Source organism: Ovis canadensis, chromosome 21 (assembly GCF_042477335.2).
Source record: "Ovis canadensis isolate MfBH-ARS-UI-01 breed Bighorn chromosome 21, ARS-UI_OviCan_v2, whole genome shotgun sequence".
NCBI lineage: Eukaryota > Metazoa > Chordata > Mammalia > Artiodactyla > Bovidae > Ovis > Ovis canadensis.
The window spans coordinates 48,601,629-48,624,676 of record NC_091265.1 but is presented as its reverse complement, the minus strand read 5'-3'; the positions used below and the strand labels follow the sequence as shown (position 1 = coordinate 48,624,676).

At 44.9% G+C, this 23,048-nt stretch overlaps 1 long non-coding RNA gene across 1 annotated transcript; it reads left to right on the top strand.

Moving 5' to 3' along the window:
- The first annotated feature begins 5,605 nt into the window (after positions 1-5,605).
- LOC138426604 (uncharacterized) lies at positions 5,606-21,984 on the top strand. The gene is made up of 4 exons (XR_011251714.1): positions 5,606-5,684; positions 5,797-5,938; positions 19,972-20,083; positions 20,850-21,984. It is a non-coding gene; the product is annotated as an uncharacterized lncRNA (long non-coding RNA).
- The last annotated feature ends 1,064 nt before the right edge of the window (positions 21,985-23,048 follow it).

The following is a 23,048-nucleotide window of genomic DNA, read 5'->3' as shown; positions in this document are numbered from 1 at the left end:
TTTATATGCATTCCATTGTTTGAATTTTTATGATAAAAAATTTTTAAAAAATATATCATTTATTTATTTTTGGCTGAACTGGGTCTTCATTGCTGTGTGCAGGCTTTCTCTAGTTGTGGTGAGTGGGGACTACTCTCTAGTAGCAGTGGGCAGGCTTCTCATGGCGGGGGGTTAGCTTGCTGCGAACCATGGGCTCTAGGCATATGGGCTGCAGTAGCCATGGCTCACAGGCTTAGTTGCTCCAAAGCACGTGGGATCGTCTCAGACCAGAGCTCAAACTGGTATCCCCTGAATTGCAAAGCAGATTCTTAACCACGGGACCTCCAGGAAAGCCCCTGAAAAGGTATCTACAAAACAGAATATGTCACTTCACTTTCATCTTGCATTCCTAGAGCTGGGAAGCTCGGATCTTAAAATAGTCTGCAGGGGCCAGGGAGGGGCCCTGGGACCATGCAGGTTGGGATCTGGAACTAGGTCTACTGGGGATGGAGGGGTGGGGGTGGAGTGGGGACAGTGGTGTGAGGACAGGGCTTGGGTCCTGTATTCCTGGGGAGCTCCTGTCTGGCCAGGGGGAGTGTGTTATCAAGTGAGTAGGCCTCCTTGGCAGTCATTTGGGGGTGCTCTGCTGTGGATCTTGGAGGTGTATCAGCAGGGGCAGTGTTATTCCCAGGCCTAAGAAGGCGACTCATTGGAAAAGACCCTGAGGCTGGGGAAGATTGAGGGCAAGAGGAGAAGGAGGTGACAGAGGATGAGATGGTTGGATGGCATCACCAACTCAATGGACATGAGTTTGAGCAAACTCCAGGGGATAGGGAAGGACAGGGAAGCCTGGCGTGCTGCAGTCCACAGGGTCACAAAGAGTCGGACATGACTTAGTGACTGAGCAAGAAGAAGAAGACAGGCAGCCCTTGGAAGCTTGTCAGTATCACTAGCGGGTCCCTGGCCGGTGTCAGTGGTGCCTGGTTCTTGGGCAGCTGAGTACTTACTCCCAGAGAGTTCTGGTTAATTCCACGGGCAGGGCCTGGCCTGTGAATGGGAGTCAGACAGCCCCGGCTGCCTGCAGGGAGGCAGGGCTGCAAGCCTTGGATGGAGGCCCCGCACAGCCAGAACCTGCAGTGGAGGCTGCCTGCCGCCATCTCTTGCTCTGGAGCCTAGAGCTCTGGCCCAGAGGAGCCACTCCTGAGCGGTGAACTGGGGCTGCTCTCTGAGCCCTGACTCCAAAAGGCCCTGGGGGTCGGAGAAGGCACGGCCCTGGGGGGCTGCCCAGGGTTCCTCTTCTCTGCCTTCTGTTCATTGTCTCCTAACTGTAGGCCTGGCGGAGTCATCCGGGTGGAAAGTCAATAAAATAAGCTGACGGTTCTCCCTGGCGCCCTGACAGCCTCCGTACTATGGGAACTCTGGCCAGGAGGCTCTGGGATTGGCCTCCCAGCAAGCGCCCAGGGCCAGATCACCTGCGTTCAGCATGTTCTGGGCTTCCGGGGCAGGGAGGAAGGTGATAGGGCTGCGGTGACAGCAGTTTCTGTGGGGTGCGTCCCCTGGGGCTTTTCTCCCTTCCTCTTTTTGCAGAAGATAGGGAGAGGGCCCTGGAGTAGGGGTCAGATCCAAGTCCTGGCTTGGTCTGTGCTGGCTGTGTGGCCCTAGAAAGGTCCTCAGCCTCTCTAAGCCTCTGTGGCACACCTATAAGTTGTAAGTTATAAGCCTGTCAACCATGCAGGGTCACTGAGAGTGGGAGAGGGGTAGATAATAATGGCTGGTGTTTGGCCCATGCTTCAGAGGTGCCAGGTGCTAGGGTCCCATCCACCAGCTCAATTTAGTTCATACCCCACATCACCTTCTAATATACAATATAGTCCACTCAGTGGCCATTTTCTGTCCCTCCCATTAGAGAGAACGTTTCACGGTAAAAAAAAGTTTTGGCATAATTTGTTCCCTGTGCTTAGAACAGAGCTTGGCATATAGGAACTGCTCAAAACTTTTGAATGAATGAATGAACGAGTGGCTGTCTCATTTAGTCCCCATACCGACCTTGTGAGGCCTGTATGATTGGCATTTCCATCGTACAAATGGGAAACGTGAGATGCAGGGAAGAAAACTGTCTTCATAAAGTCATGGATGAGGGATTTCCCTCGTAGTACAGTGGTTAAGACTTTGCCTTCCACTGCAGGGGTGCAGGTTTGATCCCTGGTTGGGGAATTAGATCCCATAGGCTTTGTGGCTGTAAAAACTAAAACAGTAGCAATATTGTAACAAATTCAATAAAGACTTTAAAAATGGTCCACAACATGAAAATATTAAAAATAAAAAATAACATCATGGATGAGCACATGGTAAGGCTACAGTTCAAACTGTGCAGCTGAACTCCAGACCCTGGACAATTCAGTTTTCTAAAAGAAATGATGTACATGCAAGCATTGGGTAAACTGTAAAGTGCTGTAGAAATGCAAGGTGTTATAATAACTTCACTTTCCATTTCCTTGATGATCTAAAAATAAAGGATACCTTTGCACTGTGTCTCCCCACCTCCTTCCTCAGCTCTCTCATTCCCCTGTTTGAGGTCGCAGAATCAGCTCTGACTTTCTGCTGGTCTTTATTTTGTATGTTATCCATGTTGTTGTTGTTTAGTTGCTAAGGCATGTCTGAATCTTTGAAACCCCAAGGACTGCAGCATGCCAGGCTCCCCTGTCTTCCACTATCTCCTGGAGTTTGCTCAGATTCATGTCCATTGAGTCAGTAATGCTATCTAATCATCTCATCCTTTGTTGCCCCCTTCTCCTCCAGCCTTCAGTCTTTCCCAGCATCAAGGTCTTTTCCAGTGACTCAGCTCTTCACACCAGGTAGCCTAACTATTGTAGATTCAGTATCAGTACCAGTCCTTCCAATGAATATTCATGGTTGATTTCCTTTAGGATTGACTGGTTTGATCTCCTTGCAATTCAAGGGACTCTCAAGAGTCTTCTCCAGCCTGACAATTCAAAAGTGTCAGTTCTTCAGCGCTCAACCTTCTTTATCGTCCAACTCTCACATCCGTACCTGGCTGATGGAAAAGCCATAGCTTTGAGTAGACAAACCGTTGTCAGCAAAATGATGTCTCTGCTTTTTGATGCACTGTCTAGGTTTGTCAGAGCTTTCCTTCCAAGGAGCAAATGCCTTTGAATTTCAAGACTTTAGTCACCATCTGCAGTGATTTTGGAGCCTAAGAAGATAAAACCTGTCACTGTTTCCACTTTCCCCCTTCTATTTGCTGTGTAGTGACGAGACCAGATATCCAGAGCTAATCCTAACCTGACGCTGATTGTCCAGGCCACTCAGCACATTCTCTGCCATCTCTTTCCCCATCGGCTGGTGGGGAATGCTCGGGAAGTTACAGAGCCTTTGTCATTAGCTGGAGCCAGACTTGGATAAACAGAGACAAGCTGTGTTCCCGAGCCCAGCAGATCTTTGATGTATTTTGCTAAGATATGTTCCCATGTCTTGACACTCTTGCTACTGGGGATGGCTTGTGAATCTTTCCAGTGGCTTTAGATGCATCATGGACTGTGAGCACTGCGTCCTCAGTCATGACCTCCACTTTGACTCACCCTCCACAACCTCCCAGCCTTGTTCAGATGCCTCTCTCTTGGGTGTGCCCCACTGCTTTCCACCCCTCACCTCTAACTTCCTCTCTGAATCACCCACCAGCTTGTGCTTTTATCTGGCTGTCAGGAGATGGGTATCTTTAGTGGGAGTCATTTTAGGGGGTGGGTGCTGAAGGCTGAGGAAGTGGGAAGGCTGATGGGGGGCATGGAAGGACAGACACAGGAAGGAGGGCAGCTAGAGAGCAAAGCTTCTTTCCTGCTGCTCCTCATCAAGGCCTTTAGGAGAGCCTGGCTGCCCCTTGGTGGTCCCAGAACCAGGTTTCCCTGGGGAGAGGGTGATGTGGAAGCAGAGTCTTCACCCTCCTGGAGGGGAGGAGTGACTTGACAACATCTTCCCGGGAGCAGGTGCTCATCCAGACCAGTCCTGGGGGGGTTCCCGAGCCCGCAGACCAAGGGGCAGATGGTAGAAGGAGAACTTGGGCTTTGGAATCAGCTTGGCTTTCAACTCAGCACCGCCCTCCCCTAGGGCTGAGGAGTGCTCACTTCATCCCCCATCCCCACCCTACTTCTGCATCTGCACCAGTAAAACCACACTTCTTAGAGTCCTGGTGAGGATGGCATGAGATGGCCCCACGACAAAGCACATGGGTTCAGTTCTTATAAATGTAATGAGACAGAGAGACTTTTGTTCACCACCATCTCCCTTAGAAGGAGAAAGCTGGATTGTCGGCAAAATACTTTGATTAGTGCTTTGGAACAGAAGCTGGAATTTAGAGGGACCTGGGGGGGGGCAGAATGGGAAAGATGCTCCCTGTTGGCTCTACTGGCGAAGAACCTGCCTGCCAGTGTAGCAGACATAAAAGACGTGGGTTTGATCCCTGGGTTGGGAAAATCCCCTGGAGGAGAGCATGGTAACCCACTGTTGTATTTTTGCCTGGAGAATCCCACTGACAGAAGAGTCTGGCGGGCTACAGTCCACGGGGTTACGAAGAGTCAGACGCAATCAAGCACTGAGCACATGCTCCTACTAAGGATGTTTGGATGTGTGAGAGGCTGCGAGATGCCTGAAATGTGCCACTGCCCCCTCCAGGGCCACTGCCCCCTGCCCCCATTCACTTTCTTTCAGTTCACAGGATGCTTCTACAGAAGTGTATTTTTCATGGCAGTCCAGCTGCGCTGACCTCCAGCTTGATGTGGGGCAGAGTGGAGGTAACACACATGAATGAGGTGCCCAGAGGCAGGGTAATCAACGGTAGGTGAGCCCAAAAATTCATGGAAACCAAGGAGAGGATATTGGACCTCTAGAGGTCAAGGAATTGGAGTTTGGGCCAGGTTTAACAGGACTTTTTGGGGTCGGGGGTGACAGTGTCCTGTAATTTCCCAGCCCAACAGCATCATAATCATTATTTAGGAGAGAGAGAAACGGGTTTAAATTAAGTGCTTTTTCAGGCAAGGTCACATAGCGCCAAAGGTGACAAAACTGGTTTTAAATTCCCTGTCGTCTCCTTCCAGCCCATGGCTGAAGCCTCTGTGCCAGCCCACCTGTCCATCATGAAAGGCTGCAGTCTCAGGTAACAGACGAGGAAACTAACCTCAAGAGATTGCACAATCTGCCCAAGGTCAGACCTGGGTTTAGTGCAGGGCGCTTGCAGCGGGCCGGAGAAGCCAGCAGGGATCAGGCCACTGGCAGGGCCTCCGGGGCTGCAGGGAGTTGTTTTCCTTTTGGATAAATTACTTCACTTATCTGGGATGATCACCCCTACTAATCCCATCTGCTAATTGTACTGAGGTCCCCCTCTATGCCAGCGGAGTAGGACTCATGTGACAGGACTGGGCACAGAACCCAGCCATCCTGCTCCCACACCCTCGCCTTAACTTCATGGCTGCACCTGTTTCATGCTTGTGGAGCCCGGTTTCATTTGGTCACACTTCAAAGCATAATCTCACATATAAAGGCTAAATTTAGCTTTAATCAAATAATTGCTGTACATGAAATCATCAAATGATCATTACCAACCTCGCTTATTGGTGACTAAGAAAGAAGACTCTAAGAAGAGAAGAATCGGTTACATAATTGAAACTTCCTGGAGACTGCAAACATAATCCTGTGTGCGTATGATTGTTTTCTTATTTCAGAGAGCTTAACATTTATATCGGGTTCAGTTCAGTTCAGTTCATTCACTCAATCGTGTCCGACTCTTTGCGACCCCGTGGACTGCAGCACACCAGGCTTCCCTGTCGATCAACAACTCCCGGAGCTTGCTCAAGTTCATGTCCATCAAGTCGGTGATGCCATCGGGTGCCCTCTGAGAAACCATGGAAACCCCACCGGCTGTGGAGAGAAAGAGGGTGAGCCTAGAAAGGTAAGGTTTTCCCAGGTGGCACAGTGGTAGAGTCCAGTTGCCAATGCAGGAGATGCAAGAGACATGGGTTCGATCCCACAGTAGAAAAGATCCCTGAAGAAGGAAATTGCAACCCACTCCAGTATTCTTGCCTGGAGAATCCCATGGACAGAGGAGCCTGGCGGGCTACAGTCCATGAGGTCACAGTGAGTCAGACATGACTGAGTGACTCAGCACACCAGAAAGGTATAGGGGTACTGAGTGGGGTCATGGTCAAAGTAAGAGAAAAGGGAAAAGATTTAGGGTGGCCAGGATTTGGTCTTGTGGGAATAAACCATTTTAGATGACTTGGGAGATGAGCTTCTAGAGGTTGGCAGCTCTGCTGTATCACCAAGCATTGAAGAGCACAGGTTAGTGCTTGCTAAATACCCACTTGCCATCCTTAGCATCTTTGTCATTAAGACAGAAATTAGCTTTGTTAAGCTTGGGTTCTGTAGAGGCAGCTGCTTACATGATTTCCCCACTCTGATCACCAGGAAGTCAACCGTGAATGATCAAGCAGTGGCTGCCAGTCTAAGAAGATGACAACAGGGTTTGTCCAAGATGGCTAAGCCCAGTCTCTGTGCAGAGCATCTGTACAGGCAGAGGTGCCATAGGCAGCACAAATACCCTGGCATGTCCTCCAACTCTGCATTCAGTGACATCGCTTTGGTTGCTTAAATTGGCTGTGCTGGGATGATTTACACCATGAAAGTTGGTAATTTGGGGCTTTCCTTTACACTGGAGAGATGGTATTTTTTTTTTTAAAAAATCTACCAGCGAAACACCCAAGAGAATGGCTAAAATCGAAAACACTGACAACACCAAATGCTGGTGAGGATGTAGAGCAATGCAGTCTTACCATGTGATTCAGAAATCAAATCTCTAGTTACTTACTCAAATGAGCTGAAAACTTGATCACACACAAAATACCTGCATACAGATATAGGGCATTATTCACAACTGCCAAAACTTGGAAGCAACCAAAATGTCTTTCATTGGTGAATGGATCAACAAACTGTGTATGCCATAAGCTTCTTTGGCATTAACATGGTCGCTGCAAACATTTTTGCTGCATAACTAATTGGCCATAAGCAATTTTGCTATAAAAGATAAAATAACTGGTTGACAGTTTTTGGTTTGACAGTTTGATTTCAACTGGTTCAGATATGTTATTGACCTTATTGATGATTTTATCAAGCCAACAGATGACAACAAATTGCTCCAATAGTTGGTTTTTTATTTTGAAACACATTACATATACCAGAGGAGAAAGAGGCTGAGCCCTTGAAGGCACAAACTTGGACCCACATTTCCCACTGAACTTTGGAACATCTTCCAGTGGACATGTGACAATATGCCAAGAGCACCTAGTAGTACAAAGCTCAGGTACAAATATGCATTTTATTTTGTGGAATCTGATACCTCTCTTACTAAGGAAGATATTTTAGTGAAAAAAAAAAAAAACCTGTGCAAAGCCAAAGGAGGAGAAAAATCAACAGGAAGAAAAAGTATAAAATAATGTGAATGAAAGACTTGGAAGAGAGGTGCTTAGACAAGCAAAATCCAAAGTAAAACAAGTTATTTACGGAGTATTGTCATGAAGCTATACACATTTTAAATGTATTCAAATCTTTTGCTTTTCACAATGAAGTCTTTTAAATTTTGTTATTCATTTCTTATGTTTCACTACATCCTTTATAATGTCCCTCTTTTATGTTTTGCTATTTTATCTTTTCGAGAAAATTGCCTTAAGGCCAGTTAGTTGTGTGGCAAAATGTTTGCAACCATGCTTATGGCAAGGATGTTTACAGCGCAAGAGCCTGGAACCGTGGAATACAAAATTTGGAAGACAAACAACGGAACATCATTCAGTAATTAAAAAAAAAAAAGTTATCAAGCTGCGAGAGGAAACTCAAACACATGAAATGAGAGAAGCCAGTTTGAAATGGCATTCTGGAAAAGGCAGAACTATGGAGACGTCGTAAAACATCAGTTACCTGGGGCCGGGGGGGAGGTACTTTCTTCACTTTCACTACCTGGGGCCGGGGGGAGGTGGAGAGAGATGAATAGTTGGACCACAGGAGATTTTCAGGGCAGTGAAACTATTCTGTATGATACAGTAATGGTGTAAACTCATCATTATATATTTGTCAAAACTCATAGAACTGTACAACGCAAAGAATGAACCCTAATGTAAAACTATGGACTTTGGTTAATGGTAGTGTCAATGCTGGCTCATCAGCCTCACCATATTGCAAGCTTATCACATGGAGGAAAGATGTTAATAATGGGTCTATGGTGCTGATTGGTTGGGGAGAGGGCTTTCTGCTCAATTTTTCTGTGTCCAACACTTTGCAGCCCTGTGGACTGTAGCCCGCCAGGCTCTTCTGCCCATGGGGTTTTCCAGGCCAGATACTGAGTTAGAAGAGAAGCAGCCTGGCACTCAGAGCTGTGCCATGCTGTGCCCCTACCAGACATAAAACACCAGCATGAGGGTCCTCCAACACTGAGTTTCCAGGCAAGGCCAGGCCACTTCCTAACAATGTCTGAGCATAGACAAAGTCATGGCTTCACAGACAGGGCCAAACACCCTCTTTTCTTGTCCAAGAGGATTGCCTGCTTCTTCTCTCCTCCTTCCATTCCCTCCTCCCTAGAGAGATGACCTATTGGAATATCAAGGTATAGGCCTGCCTCCAGTGTCTGAGGGCACCCAGTCTCTTCCCCAAAGCACACATTAAAGCCTACACTCTGCAAACAGCTCTCTCTAACCCCTCCTCACTGACACACCGCAAGGTTGCCTCCTGGGGTTCAGCCTCTTTCCCTGCACAAGTTATGGACCTAGTTTGTGTGTTTGGTGGCCTTTGGCTGAAGAGCTTTGACAGAAAGACAGCAAAAGTTAAATTTAACCCCTTCTTATGTCTAATTTGGTGGCTCAGATGGTAAGGAAACTGCCTGCAATGTGGAAGACCCAGCTTCGATCCCTGGGTCAGGAAGATCTCCTGGAAAAGGACATGGCTACCCACTCTAGTATTCTTGTGAGGAATTGCATGGACAGAGGAGCCTGGCGGGTTGTAGTCCGTGGGGTTGCAAAGAGTCTGACACGACTAAGCGACCAACACGTTCACATATAATTTGCCCTCAGCATCCTTTTCAGAACTTTTTTTATTCCACCCAGATTATAAACTTTTTCTTCTTTTCCTTCCTCCCTCCCTCCCTCCCTTCCTTCCTCGTTTTCCCTAATCACAAAATATTGTCCCAAATACCTTACCTGAAACTCTCAGGGGCATAGGCTTTGGAGTTCAGATATCTTTGGATATTAAAATGATATTTGTACTGGCTATTATGTGACACTTCCAGGAGTTCTGGGCAGCATAATTTCTGCAGTGAAATATAGGTTCGTTAACACTAAACGGGATAAATACAGACTCTGTAAAGACTAATGATTATAGACTGTATCCCAAAGAAAGGCAATGCCAAAGAATGTTCAAGCTACTACACAATTACCCTCACACAATAGCAAAGTAATGCTTAAAATTCTCCAAACTAGGCTTCAATAGTATGTGAACCATGAACTTCCAGATGTTCAAGCTGGATTTAGAAAAGGCAGAGGAACCAGAGATCAAATTGCCTACATTCCCTTGATCATAGAAAAAGCAAGAGAATTCCAGAAAAATATCTACGTTTGCTTCAGTGACTATGCTAAAGCCTTTGACTGTGCGGTTCACAACAAACTTTGGAAAATTCTGAAAGAGATGGGAATACCAGACCACCTTACCTGCCTCCTGAGAAATCTGTACGCAGGTCAAGAAGCAACAGTACAGTTGGACATGGAACAACGGACTGGTTCCAAATTGGGAAAGGAGTACGTCAAGATTGCATATTGTCACCCTGCTTATTTAACTTACATGCAGAATACATCATGTGAAATGCTGGGCTGAATGAAGCACAAGCTGGAATCAAGATTGCCAGGAAAAATATCAATAACCTCAGACAGGCAGATGACACCACTCTTACAGCAGAAAACAAAGAAGAACTAAAGAGCTTCTTGATGAAAGTGAAAGAGGAGAGTGAAAAATCTGGCTTAAATCTCAACATTCAGGAAACGAAGATCATGGCATCTGGTCCCATCACTTCATGGTAAATAGATGGGGAAACAGTGACAGACTTTATTTTTTGGGCTCCAAAATCACTGCAGATGGTGACTGCAACCATGAAATTAAAAGACACTTGTTGCTTAGAAGAAATGTTATGACCAACCTAGTGAAATGAAGTCGCTCAGTCGTGTCCCAACTCTTTGTGACCCCATAGACTGTAGCCTGCCAGTCTCCTCTGTCCATGGGATTTTCAGGCAAGAACACTGAAGTGGGTCGCCATTTCCTTCTCCAGGGGATCTTCCCAACCCAGGGATCAAACCTGGGTCTCCCACATTGTAGGCAGATGCTTTTACTGTCTGAGCCACCAGGGAAGTCATGACCAACCTAGATAGCATATTAAAAAGCAGAGACATTACTTTGCCAACAAAGGTCCATCTAGTCAAAGCTATGGTTTTTCCAGTGGTCATGTATGGATGTGAGGGTTGGACCATAAAGAAAGCTGTGTGAGGAATTGATGCTTTTGAACTGTGGTCTTGGAGAAGACTCTTGAGAGTCCCTTGGATGGTAAGGAGATCAAACCAGTCAATCCTAAAGGAAATCAAACCTGAATATTCATTGGAAGGACTGATGCTGAAGCTGAAGCTCCAATACTTTGGTCATCTGATACCAGGCCATCTGATGGTCTGGTATTCCCATTTCTTTCAGAATTTTCCACAGTTTATTGTGATCCACACAGTCAAAGGCTTTGACATAGTCAATAAAGCAGAAATAGATGTTTTTCTGGAACTCTTTTGCTTTTTCGATGATCCAGGGGATGTTGGCAAGTTGATCTCTGGTTCTTCTGCCTTTTCTAAAACCAGCTTGAACATCTGGAAGTTCAAGGTTCATGTATTGCTGAAGCCTGTCTTGGAGAATTTTGAGCATTACTTTGCTAGCATATGAGATGAGTGCAATTGTGTGGTAGTTCGAGCATTCTTTGGCATTGCCTTTCTTTGGGATTGGAATGAAAATTGACCTTTTCCAGTCCCGTGGCCACTGCTGAGTTTTTATCCATACTGTTTTTCTCACTTAAAATATATAGTGAACATTTCTCGCTGACATCAAATATTCTACAATAGTCTAATGTCTATTTCAAGTTGAATTGCACTATTAAGCCATAATTTATCAAAACACTTAGGTTGATTACAATTCTTCATATTATCAATAACATTGTAATGAACATTCTTATCCATAATAATTTTGGGTGTTCCTGTGACCTTATTTCCAGGAAAAATACCAGATATGGAATTATTGGGTAGAAGGATGCACAAGATATTTTTTAAAAGGTATACTTGAACTATATTTTTTTTAGTCACATCATTTACAAAATAAATTACTAAATGTTTTTCCTGCATGCAAATGACTTTGGATAAGCTTATTATTGATTTTACTCATTATCATTGTTTTAGAAAATTCACTTAAAATTAAAACTTGGATTCCAAATACATTCCCATTTGTTAAACGTCATTTAAAAAATCCCAGAAAACAAGTCCCACATTCTACAATATTAATTTAAGAAAAAATATTTGAAGAATTTTATATCATCCTTCTAATTTTACACATGCTGAGTGAAGTCGCTCAGTCGTGTCCAACTCTTTGAGAGCCCATGGGCTGTAGCCTACCAGGCTCCTCTGTCCATGGTATTTTCCAGGCAATAGTCCTGGAGTGGATTGCCATTTAAACCTAAGATGAATTTCCTGATTTAAAAATCATATGCGTTATTTCTCTTTAAGCAGTTCCTTAGAAGACAAGATGTTAGACATCATAGTGTATTGCTTTCTTCCCCTGGCGAATCCAGGAACATTAAAAATTCTAACAGCTTTATTGAAGTATAATTTACATATGGTCTTCCCAGGTGGTGCTAGTGGAAAAGAACCCGTCTGCCAATGCAGGAGACTTAAGAGAGCTGGGTTCGATCCCTTGGTCAGGAAGATTCCCTAGAGTAGGAAATGGCAATCCACTCCAGTATTCTTGTCTGGAGAATCCCAGGGACAGAGGAGCCTGGCGGACTATGGTCTATGAGGTCGCGAAGAGTCGGACATGACTAAAGCGACTTAGCACAGCCCAGCACAACTGTACATATTTAAAATGTACATTTTGATAAGTTTGACATGTGAATATACCCATCACCCCCATAGTTTCCTTGTACTCTCTTATAATTCCTGTCTCCAACCCCTGTTCACCATCCTGTACAACCACCGATCTGCTTTCTGTCATCATGGATGAAGAGTGTATGTGTCTGTTTGTGCATCCTCTCCACTGAGAGATCCTGGGAGCAATAACGCAACAATAGCAATAAGCAGACTCAGTACTCAGATCTTAGTTTCTAAGTACCATTCTCCACTATATGGAGCCAGAGCTCCTTGGAGAAATGACTAATTCCATGAATGGTAGCAGAAAAGACCACTAAGACCCTGGAATATTTTGTACTGAAGCCAGCCTGCAAGAGATCCCATGACCAAATGTGGTGTAATTTGAACATGAAAATGATGTTAGTAACCATTTATATCCCACTGAATAAAATAAACTTCATGAGTCTACACTGATATAAATGAAAAAGTGAATAAATAAATGAAGAGACAGCTCTTTCTTGCAGTGGAATGCCAACTAATATGCTGAGAAAAAATGATAAAATTAGATCACTATTTGCTAACCATCGTAGCAGTTAATTCAGCTGAGAAACTCCAGGAAGTGTTAGAACAAGTGGGTGAAAGTTTGATGAGGGTTGGTGTATTGTCTTGGTGTCAAATAGTCTATTTACCAAGAGAAAAAGGAGCAACTTTAGGGACTTCCTTGGTGGTCCAGTGGCTAAGACTCCGGACTCCCAATGCAGTGGGTCTGGGTTCCATCCCTGGGCAGGGAACTAGATCCCACATGCCATATCTAAGAGGTCATATGCCATAACGAAGACAGAAGATCTGGTATGCCACAACTAAGACCTGGCACAGCCAAACAGATACATGGAAGTGAAGGTCACTCAGTCGTGTCCACCTCTTTGCGACCCCACAGCCTATACAGTCTATGGAATTCTCCAGGCTAGGATACTGGAGTGGGTAGCCTTTCCCTTCTCCAGGGGATCATCCCAACACAGGGATTGAACCCAGGTCTCCCGCATTGTAGGCGGATTCTTTACCAACTGAGCTATCAGGGAAGCCCAAATAGATACATAAAAATAAATAATTTTTTTTTTTTAAAGAAAAGGAGCAAGTTTATAGTGGTGAAAACCAGCAGACTTGTAGAGTACTGTAATGGAGTAGACCAAGTTAACTTCAGCTGTGATAAGGCAAATTGTGATCCACACCATCTAATGGGACACAAGGGGATATAGCATCATTTCTGTGGCATTCTTGCCCTAGACCATCCCCTGAATAGAATGGAGGAAACTTTAGATAAATCCAAGTGGAGGGACATTCTGCAAATACCTGTCATGGAATCTTTTAAGATGTCCTGGCCGTGAAAGTCAAGGAAATGTTCCAGATTAGAGAAGACTAAGGAGACAGCTAAAGCGGTGTGTGATCCTGGACATAATTAGGACAATTAGCAACACTGGAGTGGGTGTGGGATTTCATGATAGGAATGTGAATGAGTTAACTGCTTGATTCTTAGACTGCATTGTTATTACATAAGAACATGTTCTTGTTTGTAGAAAATACATACTAAAAGGTCAGCGCTATTCTTGGAACTGAACTGACCATTGTTTGACTCAGTTGTCTCCTGGTTCTAGTATTGCAGAATCTCCAGTGTCCTTCAGGAGGCCGAATCCTCCTCTTCTGTATGAAAGGTTCTCCGAGGGTCCCTGGGAGCAAGCTTGAGCTCCCAGGCCATAGATGTTGAAGACTATTTCAAAGATGGTACGCAAATGGGAAGTGAAGCAATTGAACTTTGCTCCGTGCCTGGGACTTTCCCTACTCTCGCTGGAGTGTTGAAACCAGGAAATTTCTTCATGATATCTGTATCATATCAACACAGTATTAGTATTAATACCTTGTGCAGAGGCTGGATTGAGTTAATTCTGGGAATTGCCCATTACCATACACACTGTTCCCAGGACTTGGCCATGGGCTGGAAGGTTATTAAAGCTATAGTCTTCACAGGTAAATATTCATATCAGATGCTTGCTTCTCAAAGCTGTACAAAATCTAGCTATATCTGTTTTGTATTGATATATTCCTCCATATTACATTATAAAAATTAGCCTAGCATCAATCACCAGAAACTTAAATGTGTGAAACCCAGTGATCTTCATGTGGGTAAGGCAGGGGACAAATAATTCTCCCCCCTCTGCACTTGCTCACCATTGCACCCTCCACCTGGGCTACCCTCTCTGCCCTCAGAACCCTTTCTGCTAGAGATCCTCCCTGTCACAGGTGAGTAGGCAGTGACGCCATTCTCCACACCCCACCCTGTAACCCTCATTTTTTTTTGGCTGCACCATGCAAGGTCTTCATTCCCCAGCTAGGCGTCAAACCTACGCCCCCTGCATTGGGAGCACAATGTCTTAACTAAGGGACCACCAGAGAAGTCTCTTGATTTTCTTATTGGTTAACTGCAGGCCATTTGAACTAGTCTCGAAACTAGGTGGGCAATCCTGGGATCTTACCTCCCAAATCATCTGTGGAGAATGACTATCTGCTGTCCTCTTCACTGGCCCCTCTGCCCATGACACCCACCCCTCCTTCACGCTCCCCTTGAGCCACATTCCTCACCTCTCCTCTAGGAATAGTCATGAAATTCTGGGTCCAGAAAACGTTATCAGTTTCATCATGCTTGTTTGTACTCTTTTCAGCCCAACCGTGGTCAAGATGTATCAGGAACTGTATAACTGGGTGGAGCTTGGGAGGTCATTTTGGTGCTACATCCAGATCCTGGAAGTGAGTTGCTATTTCATGACCAGGACCCGGAGCTCCCAGTCCAGTGTTCATTCCACAACTTTGCGCCATCCTCTCCTGCTCACTTATCCCCTCCTGGGGTGTCCAGCCTCTAGCTGATACTACAGAGAGAGGGGAGAGTTTTCATTCCCAGCTTTAGAGGGCTTGCTCTATGCAGGGCTTTGTGAAATAGGGTAAAAGCAAATGTGAGCTTAGTAAATCTGAAGTGCAAAGTCCCTTTAAATGAGTAAAAAGGGGTGATGGCAGAGGGACAGACAAGGGGAGAACAGTGTCCCAGGGTTGGGGAACAGCCCTGTATTATTGGGAGAGGATCCAGAGCCAGAAGGGATGAATGGGGAGATTGTGCATAAGACTCCCAAACCCGCCTCCTCAGCCCCATCTCCCCATAAAAACTGATTTGGGATAAGTGCTGAAAAACAGCCTGTGTGTACTTGGGGAAAGAAACTTTTCATGACATAATGATTTTGGATACAATCCCATTAAGCTGTGCCCTGTGGCTGTTTTTTCCATTAAGGCATTTCACAATCCATGATCTCCTCTTTGGGAGAAAGAGAGAAAACTTGGTCATGGGGGCCCGAGTGGGGAGATGGACAAGAACGGACTTGGTTCTCTTTCAGCACGGAGGTATCTCAAGGTTCTCCCGTAATGTGGACTTTCCTCGAGCAAACACTAGGAGGTCCTTGGCTTGGCCCTGTGGGCTTAGCAGTCCTGGACTCTGTGCAAGCCCATTCTAGATGGAATACAAGAAAAAATCTATTACGGAAAATAGAACCTTAGTAGGCTGGATAAACAATAGCACAACGGTAGCTGTGGCACCAAACACTAACAAAAGAATGGCAAAACCCAAATTCACCAAGAAGGACTTTATTCCTGTTATAGTTTGGTTGGCTCTGTGGTTTGGGGTGAGAGGAAAATACTTAAGATATGACGGTGATGTTTCCCGCTGGAGATGTGGTGTCCTAAGCGGTGTGAGATTCAAGTGTTTTGGGCTGGAGGCCCCCAGTGAGGGTCACAGGTGCCTCCTTGCAGTAGACTCAGGTAGAGGGGTCTGTGACCAGACATCGCAGTGGACAGAGACCAACTCTGACTCAGAGAGCCTCTCACAGAGCAGCGGTCCCAAACCTTTTTGGCACCAAGGACCAGTTTCCTGGAAGACAATTTTTCCATGGAACGGGGAGGGGGAATGGTTTCAGGATGATTCAAGCCCATTACGTTTATTGTGCACTTTATTTCTATTATTATTACATCAGCTCCACCTCAGATCATCAGGCATTAGATCCTGGTGGGTTGAGGGGTATGTTGGGGACCCCTGCCAGGGAGAGGAGAGGTGGTTGGCCTGCAGAGGGCAAGAGGCGGGAAGCAGAGGAAGGTCATGTCTAACACTGTGTGCCAGACAGTTGACAAAACCCTGTGCTCATTGCCTCATGAGCAGAAACCTGTGAGGTCAGCAGGACAGATACTCTGTCTCCAATTTACAGAGAAGGAAGGCGAGGATCACAGAAAGTAAGAAGTCTGTCCAGGAGCACACAGCAAACAAGTGCAGAGCAATGGCTAGATCTCAGAGCTCTTGACCTGAATGCAGATAGAACACACTGGCACTAGAGAGGCGTTAATGGGCTTACCTTATAACCTGTGCCTTCCCTTCCCTGCCCTAGAGCTCAGGTTCCCTCCCTGGACTTGTTTTAGGTTAAGGCATTGTCTCCAGCAAAGCCCCAATTAGAGGTAAAATGCAGGGATAAGAGATCACACATTCCACAAGTCTTTGGCCCTGGTGATACCTTTTTTTAAAGTAGTTAATTAATTAGGCTGTGCTAGGTCTTAGTTGCCTCAAGCAGGATCTTCAATCTTCCTTGTAGGAAGGATTTTTTTCTTTCTTTTTTTAGTTGTGGCATGCAGGATCTTTAGTTGTGGTATGTAAGATCTAGTTCCCTGACCATGGATCAAACCTGGTATTAGGAGCACAGAGTCTTAGCCACTGGACCATGAGGGAAGTCCCAGCTCTGGTGATACCCTAAAGGATTTCCCGGGGTCACAGACATGCATGTGGCCCTCAGCCCCTTCATTCCTCAGTGTGCTCTCTCAGAGCTGTATGGGAAGGTCTCATGCACTGCCCTGCTCTTCTGCCAACTTGGACTTCTTCTCTGTCCTTTTCTGGGTACTCCTTACCATTCTCCCATTCCTTTGTTCAAGCACTTCTGTTTGCCTACGTTGCAGAGTCCTCTTTGTTTGGAGTAGGATGAGAGAACTCTGTAAGCCATAAAAGGCCATCTCATCATCCCATCTCTGAATATTCTGAAGTTCTTATTGTGGTTTCCGACCAGTGGTGGATACCCACCCAGGGGCCATGGATTCAAGTTTGGGTGTCACTTGTCGAAGGACACTTGTTTCATCCTCTTTGGTGCAACCAATTTGACTCCAGTTTCCATAAGTTGTGGTGATTTTCTTAGGGATGGGCAAATGTTTTAGGTGACAGAGTTGAATACTGCTAATAGTGTGGAGGGATTGTTTCAGGCTTGCAAAGGCCATACAAGATTTTTAAAAGAAATGATTCTGTACTCTGGCCTGGGGTCATCTTGCCATTTAGGGAAATGCCCAACTCATAGTGGGATGCAGTGGTTGATGGAGAAGGAATTTAGACAGAGAGAAGAGCTCTAACAGGATAGTGTCTAGAGGCAGTAGAGAATAGTAAGTTAGGAGCAAAGGCTCTGTAATCACTTAGAATCTCACTTTAATACTTTAAGTTGATGATCTTTAGAGCTTCAGTTATGTTGGCTAGTACGATGAGGATAATTATATTAATGGCACAGAGTTGTATGAGCATCAGATTAGATAATTCATGTAAAGGGCTTAGCAGAGAGCCTGGCCCAAGATGAGTACTCAAAAGAGATGCTCTTTCTAAGGAATCCCTTGCCCAGCACCCTCGAGATGGGGCCACAGGGTCTGGACAGGGCTGCCCCGAGGAGCGTGCAAGCGCACCTCAGGTACATCAGCCCTTTTGGACCTCAGCTCTGGCTCAGACATTATAGCATCCTAGCACTAACCTATCTTGAGAAACCTAAGGGCATGATGGTGAACCAGCACACGGATTTCAGGATGCTTCCAATGTGGGCGCAGAGTGGTGTCTCTGAAGATGGTTCTAGGTCTGGGTATCAGAGTTAGAGGACCTCACAGATGATAACAATGAATTCTCATATGCGACTAGTGCTCCATAGCTTACAAACATTGTCCGTGTTCATCCTCTCATTGAACTCCAACAACAGCCTTACAAGAGAAGCATTTTTTTCAGATGAGGTCCTGGGGCTGGGCGAGGTGAAATGACCTCACTCAGAGGCAGCAGAAGGAGTAGGGCTGGGACCCTGAGTGGGCCCCTGAGTGTGTTCATCCCTTGAACCCATGTGCTGGCTGTACGACTTTTCCCAGAGGGACAATTCCAACTGCTGACTCATGGTTTGTTTTCATTGACCTTTCCTTGGCCATTCCAGCTGACAATCCAGCTCTTCTATAAGACTCTTTGCAGCCATACAAGTGCTTGGTGTATCTGATACAGAGCAAACAGGACTGCCGCTCTGTCAGGGCTTAAATCTTAATACGAGAAAACAAAGAAGACAAACTAGCCATCAACAGACTGTGTCATTAGTGCCCCTTTGGGGCACTGAGGGGAAAATTCAAGTCAGGCATTGGGTGGGGGTGGCCAGACTGCTTTAAATTAGGAGAACTTCCTAGAGGAGGTGGCACAGTGGATTTAGGATTTTTTTTTTTTAAAGAACATAAAATAGTATCTTATTAATTGGAGAGACAAACCTAGTTCCCCACAAGAATGTTCCAATATTTTAAAAGTATAAATTCTCTCTTCAAATTAATCTATACACCTAATGCAATTACAATCAACATCCCAACATCCCTGAGAAGCCGAATCTAAATTAATATAAAGATAAAAGCCAAGAATGTTTGTAAAAGAACAATGTGGTGGCATGATTTATGATTTAAAGTAGGAAAAATGTGGTGGTTGAGGCTGGGGGAACAAGGCCATCCAAGGAGTCTTCCCTCCCTTCTGACTCTCCCCATCTTGCCACCAGTAGAGCTGATGGGCCTGTCTTCAAAGTCAGAAAGAGATCCCAGGATATTTGACATCCCTAGTCTGAGGGCTGGAGGGAGATGCTGCTGCTCCCTCACCCCAATCACTAATGTTGCTCAACCTCTTTTGCAAAACGGGAGTCTCAGCACCTAGCGAGGAGATGTGAGAAAAAGTGCCTGCAAACTTGCCGAGCCTCTGGAAGAAAGAGGCAGTGTTGGTGGAGGCTAAAGCACTCCCATTCATGCCCTGAACCTGGGGGCTGGGCAGGACGCCTATGTCACCGCACCAGTGAGCCTCAGGAGGAGCAGGTTTGAGCAGGTGGCGGATATGGGCCAAATACCTCTAGGTTACAATGCAATAGATGATGGAAGGCCAATTAATTTTTTTACAGCAGGAGAAATAGCTAAAAGATGAACAAGCATTAATTATTTATTGAACTGCTGCCTATGCAAAAAATAGGAGGAAAATTGCCCTGTATGGAGAAATTAATCTCTTCAATAATCTCAGCTTTGGATTGCTCTCTGCCTTTGCTTGGGGGTCATGGAATCATCTCCAGCCCATGGAATGAGATCACTCAGGAAGCACAGAGTCACTGTAGCAATCTCTTTCAGGGTTGTCAAAAAAAAAAAAACTGGTTAATAATCTGGGGGTTGGACTTCCCTGGTGGTCCAGTGGCTAAGACTCTGCGCTCCCACTGCAGGGAGCTCGGGTTCAGTCCCCAATCAGGGAACTGGATCCTACATGCCAAAACTAAGAGTTCATATGCTGCAACTAAAGATCCCACATGCTGCCACAGAGACTGAAGATTCTCACGTGTAGCAACTAAGACCCAATGTAGCTAAATAAATATAATATAAATATAAATAAACATTTTGTGAAAAGAAATCAAGGGATTTTCACCTTTCTATCTTTCAGTCTTTCCAATCCCTGTGCAGAAAGAGCAAGCTCTAGAACCTGACCTCCACCCCAGGTCTGAAGTTCTGACCTCCAAAAGAGGCAAGTTGAGACAAACACCTGGATACAGCAGGTGAGCCCGGGGCAGCCAGCAAGCCCAGGGCACATGGACTCAGAGCAGGGGCAGGGAGGAATTAAGGACAAACTTGTTAGGCAGAGGCTGTCTTAGGATAGTTGGTGAAGAATTCATTCATTCAATCAAGAATTGATATACTGAAAGCCTGCCTCTCACGTGCTCTCTACAATATTACTACCAACGAAACGACACACTCTGTAGTTTACACTAGGATTTCTGTGCTATCCTTCTTTTTCAGAGGAAATCGTACTATGCTATCTTGAAATAGAAAATCCCCAACATGGTCAAGCCAGAACGGGCTTTCCAAGGGAGCAACATTAAGGCAACTTGATGTCCTTTTGGTCATGGACACCCATCCTGCATATAAACCTCTGACCGCCAGGGGGCCTGGCTGAGACTGGCCTGGCACCAGCAAGGCCCAGCAGAAAAACCTTGCCAAGTGGCTGCCTTAGTGCTGGTGCCTGCAGGTGCTATTTTCCTCCAGTGGCCAAGGCCAACTTGAGGGTTCATGGTGCCTGGTCCCTCCACTCAGGGAGGCTGGGTGGGGGGAGTTTTTCTAGTTGGGCCAGTCCCGATGTCTGAACTCTTGGTGGGGAGACCCTGCCTGCCCTGGGGCTTCTGCATTTAACCCCATTATCTCCCCAGGTCACAGGGAGCCCCTTTAACACAGTTTTCCCAACATTTAGGCTGGCTCTGGAGGTGCAGAGTGGGATAAAGAATTTATATCTGGAGTAACTGACACCATCTGGGGCTCTGCTTCCAGCTTACATCCCTGTGATGAAGTCCACCTTCCTTTCGGGCAGCTGTGGGCACCTCCTTCATGCACCTGGGGGAGGAAGACATCTGAGTTGTTCAAGGCTCCTGGCTGGTCACTCAAGGACCTGAAGCAGGTGGGAAAGAACAGAACTTGTTTTCTCCAAACGCATCTTTACACCCTGTTGGGACAGGTGAGCATGTGTTTTGGGGAACATGGAAGAGCTTTGACAGAACCAAAGTCTTTTTCTCACCAAGACTCAATCACACCAAAATTCCATAGCTGGAAATCAACTGTCTCGGGCCGGGCAGTGCCCTTACCTCACCACCACACGTGCTGTGCTGTGCTCAGTCCCTCAGGCGTGTCCAGTTCTATGACCACACGGACTCTAGCCTGGTCAGCTTCTCTGTCCATGGGGTGTCCCAGGCAAGAATGCTGGAGCAGGTTGCCATTCTCTCCTCCAGGGGATCTTCCCAACCCAGGGATCGAATCCACATCTCTTGCTCTCCTGCATTGGCAAGTGGGTTCTTTATCTTTAGCACCACCTGAGAAGCCCTCAAGGTATCCTTTAAAAATCACTAATAATAGCTAACCTTTCTTTGCTGTTCTGTAGAATATAGAGTACCCCAGCACCCCACCCATCCAGAATGCTCCAGCACCCAACCCTCTTTTCTGCCTATAGTGAGTAGTGAGTACCAAGACCTATTATCTTCTTTTCAAAAAAAAAAAAAAGTTGAGTCTCAACTCTGTCATACTATTTTCTGTGATATTTAATGTGCTTTAAAAAATATTTTAATTATGTTTTGTATGTTTTTGATGTTCAGAAGATATGTAATTTTTATATATGACTTTCCTTTATATTGATATTTTTATATTATTCTTAGTCCCTTTTCTTCTTAGGATTCTAATAACTGTTTTACCCCCTTAAATAATTTCCTTGTACTTTTTCACTCATTTTCCAATGAATTAGCTCATTCTTTTCTCTTAGATTTTATAGTTCTCCTTTGTGTGAACCTGTATCTTATATATGGTATATTGCTACCTATGTCCATACCTTGGTTATGGTTTTATTGTTACAATTTAATGTATGCTCCCCATCAATTGTCTTGCAGAAATATCCCCATTAAAATTGTCAATGGGTAAAGCTTGTTTCAAGATGTTTCTTTAGAAAGGGGTTGTGAATATAATTTTCTCTGAGTTATTGTACATTTAATGAGCTTGTTATTTCAGCAGTTGAACAATAACTTGGCTTGATATAAAATCCTTGGCTCACAGAAAAGAGATATAATAGGCATATAACATTATATTAGTACTAGGTGTACAACATAATAATTCTATATTTGTATATATTTGAAATAATCATCATAATAAGTTTAAGTAACATTTGCCACCACAAATAATTACAAAAACTTTTTTCTTGTGATAAGAATTTTTAAGATCTACTTTCTAAGCAACTTTCTACTATGCAATACAGTATTATTAACTACAGTCCCCATGCTGACATTATATCCTGATGATCAAATTATTTTATAACTGGAAAATTATACCTTTTAACTCCCTGGATGCATTTCTCCCACCCCACCCTCCATCTCTGACAACCACCAGTCTGTTCTCTGCAACTATGAGCCTTAGGGTTTGTTTTTGTTGTTTTTTGCTTAGATTCCACATATAAGAAAGATCATACGCTATTTGTTAGTCTGACATTTCACTTAGCATAATGCCCTCAAATTCTAACCATGTTGTTGCAAAGGGCAAGATTTCATTATTTTTTTTATGGTTGAGTAATACTTCATTTTGTGTGTGTACACACACGTATCTTCTTTATCCATTCATCCATCATTGGACGTTGGCTATTTACAATGACCATCATAACTTGGCTGTTGTAAATAATGCTATGATGAGCATCAGGGTGCATGTATCTTTTCCAGTTAGTGTTTTCATTTTCTTCAGATAAATACTCAGAAGTGTAATTGCTGGATGATATGGTAGTTCTGGTATGATATGACCTGCCTCTTGAGAAACTTATATGCAGGTCAAGAAGCAACAGTTAGAACTGGACATGGAACAATAGACTGTTTCCAAGTAGGAAAGGAGTACGTCAAGGCTGTATATTGTCACTCTGCTTATTTAACTTATATGCAGAGTACATCACGTGAAATGCCAGGCTAGATGAAGCAAAAACTAGAATCAAGATTTCTGGGAGAAATA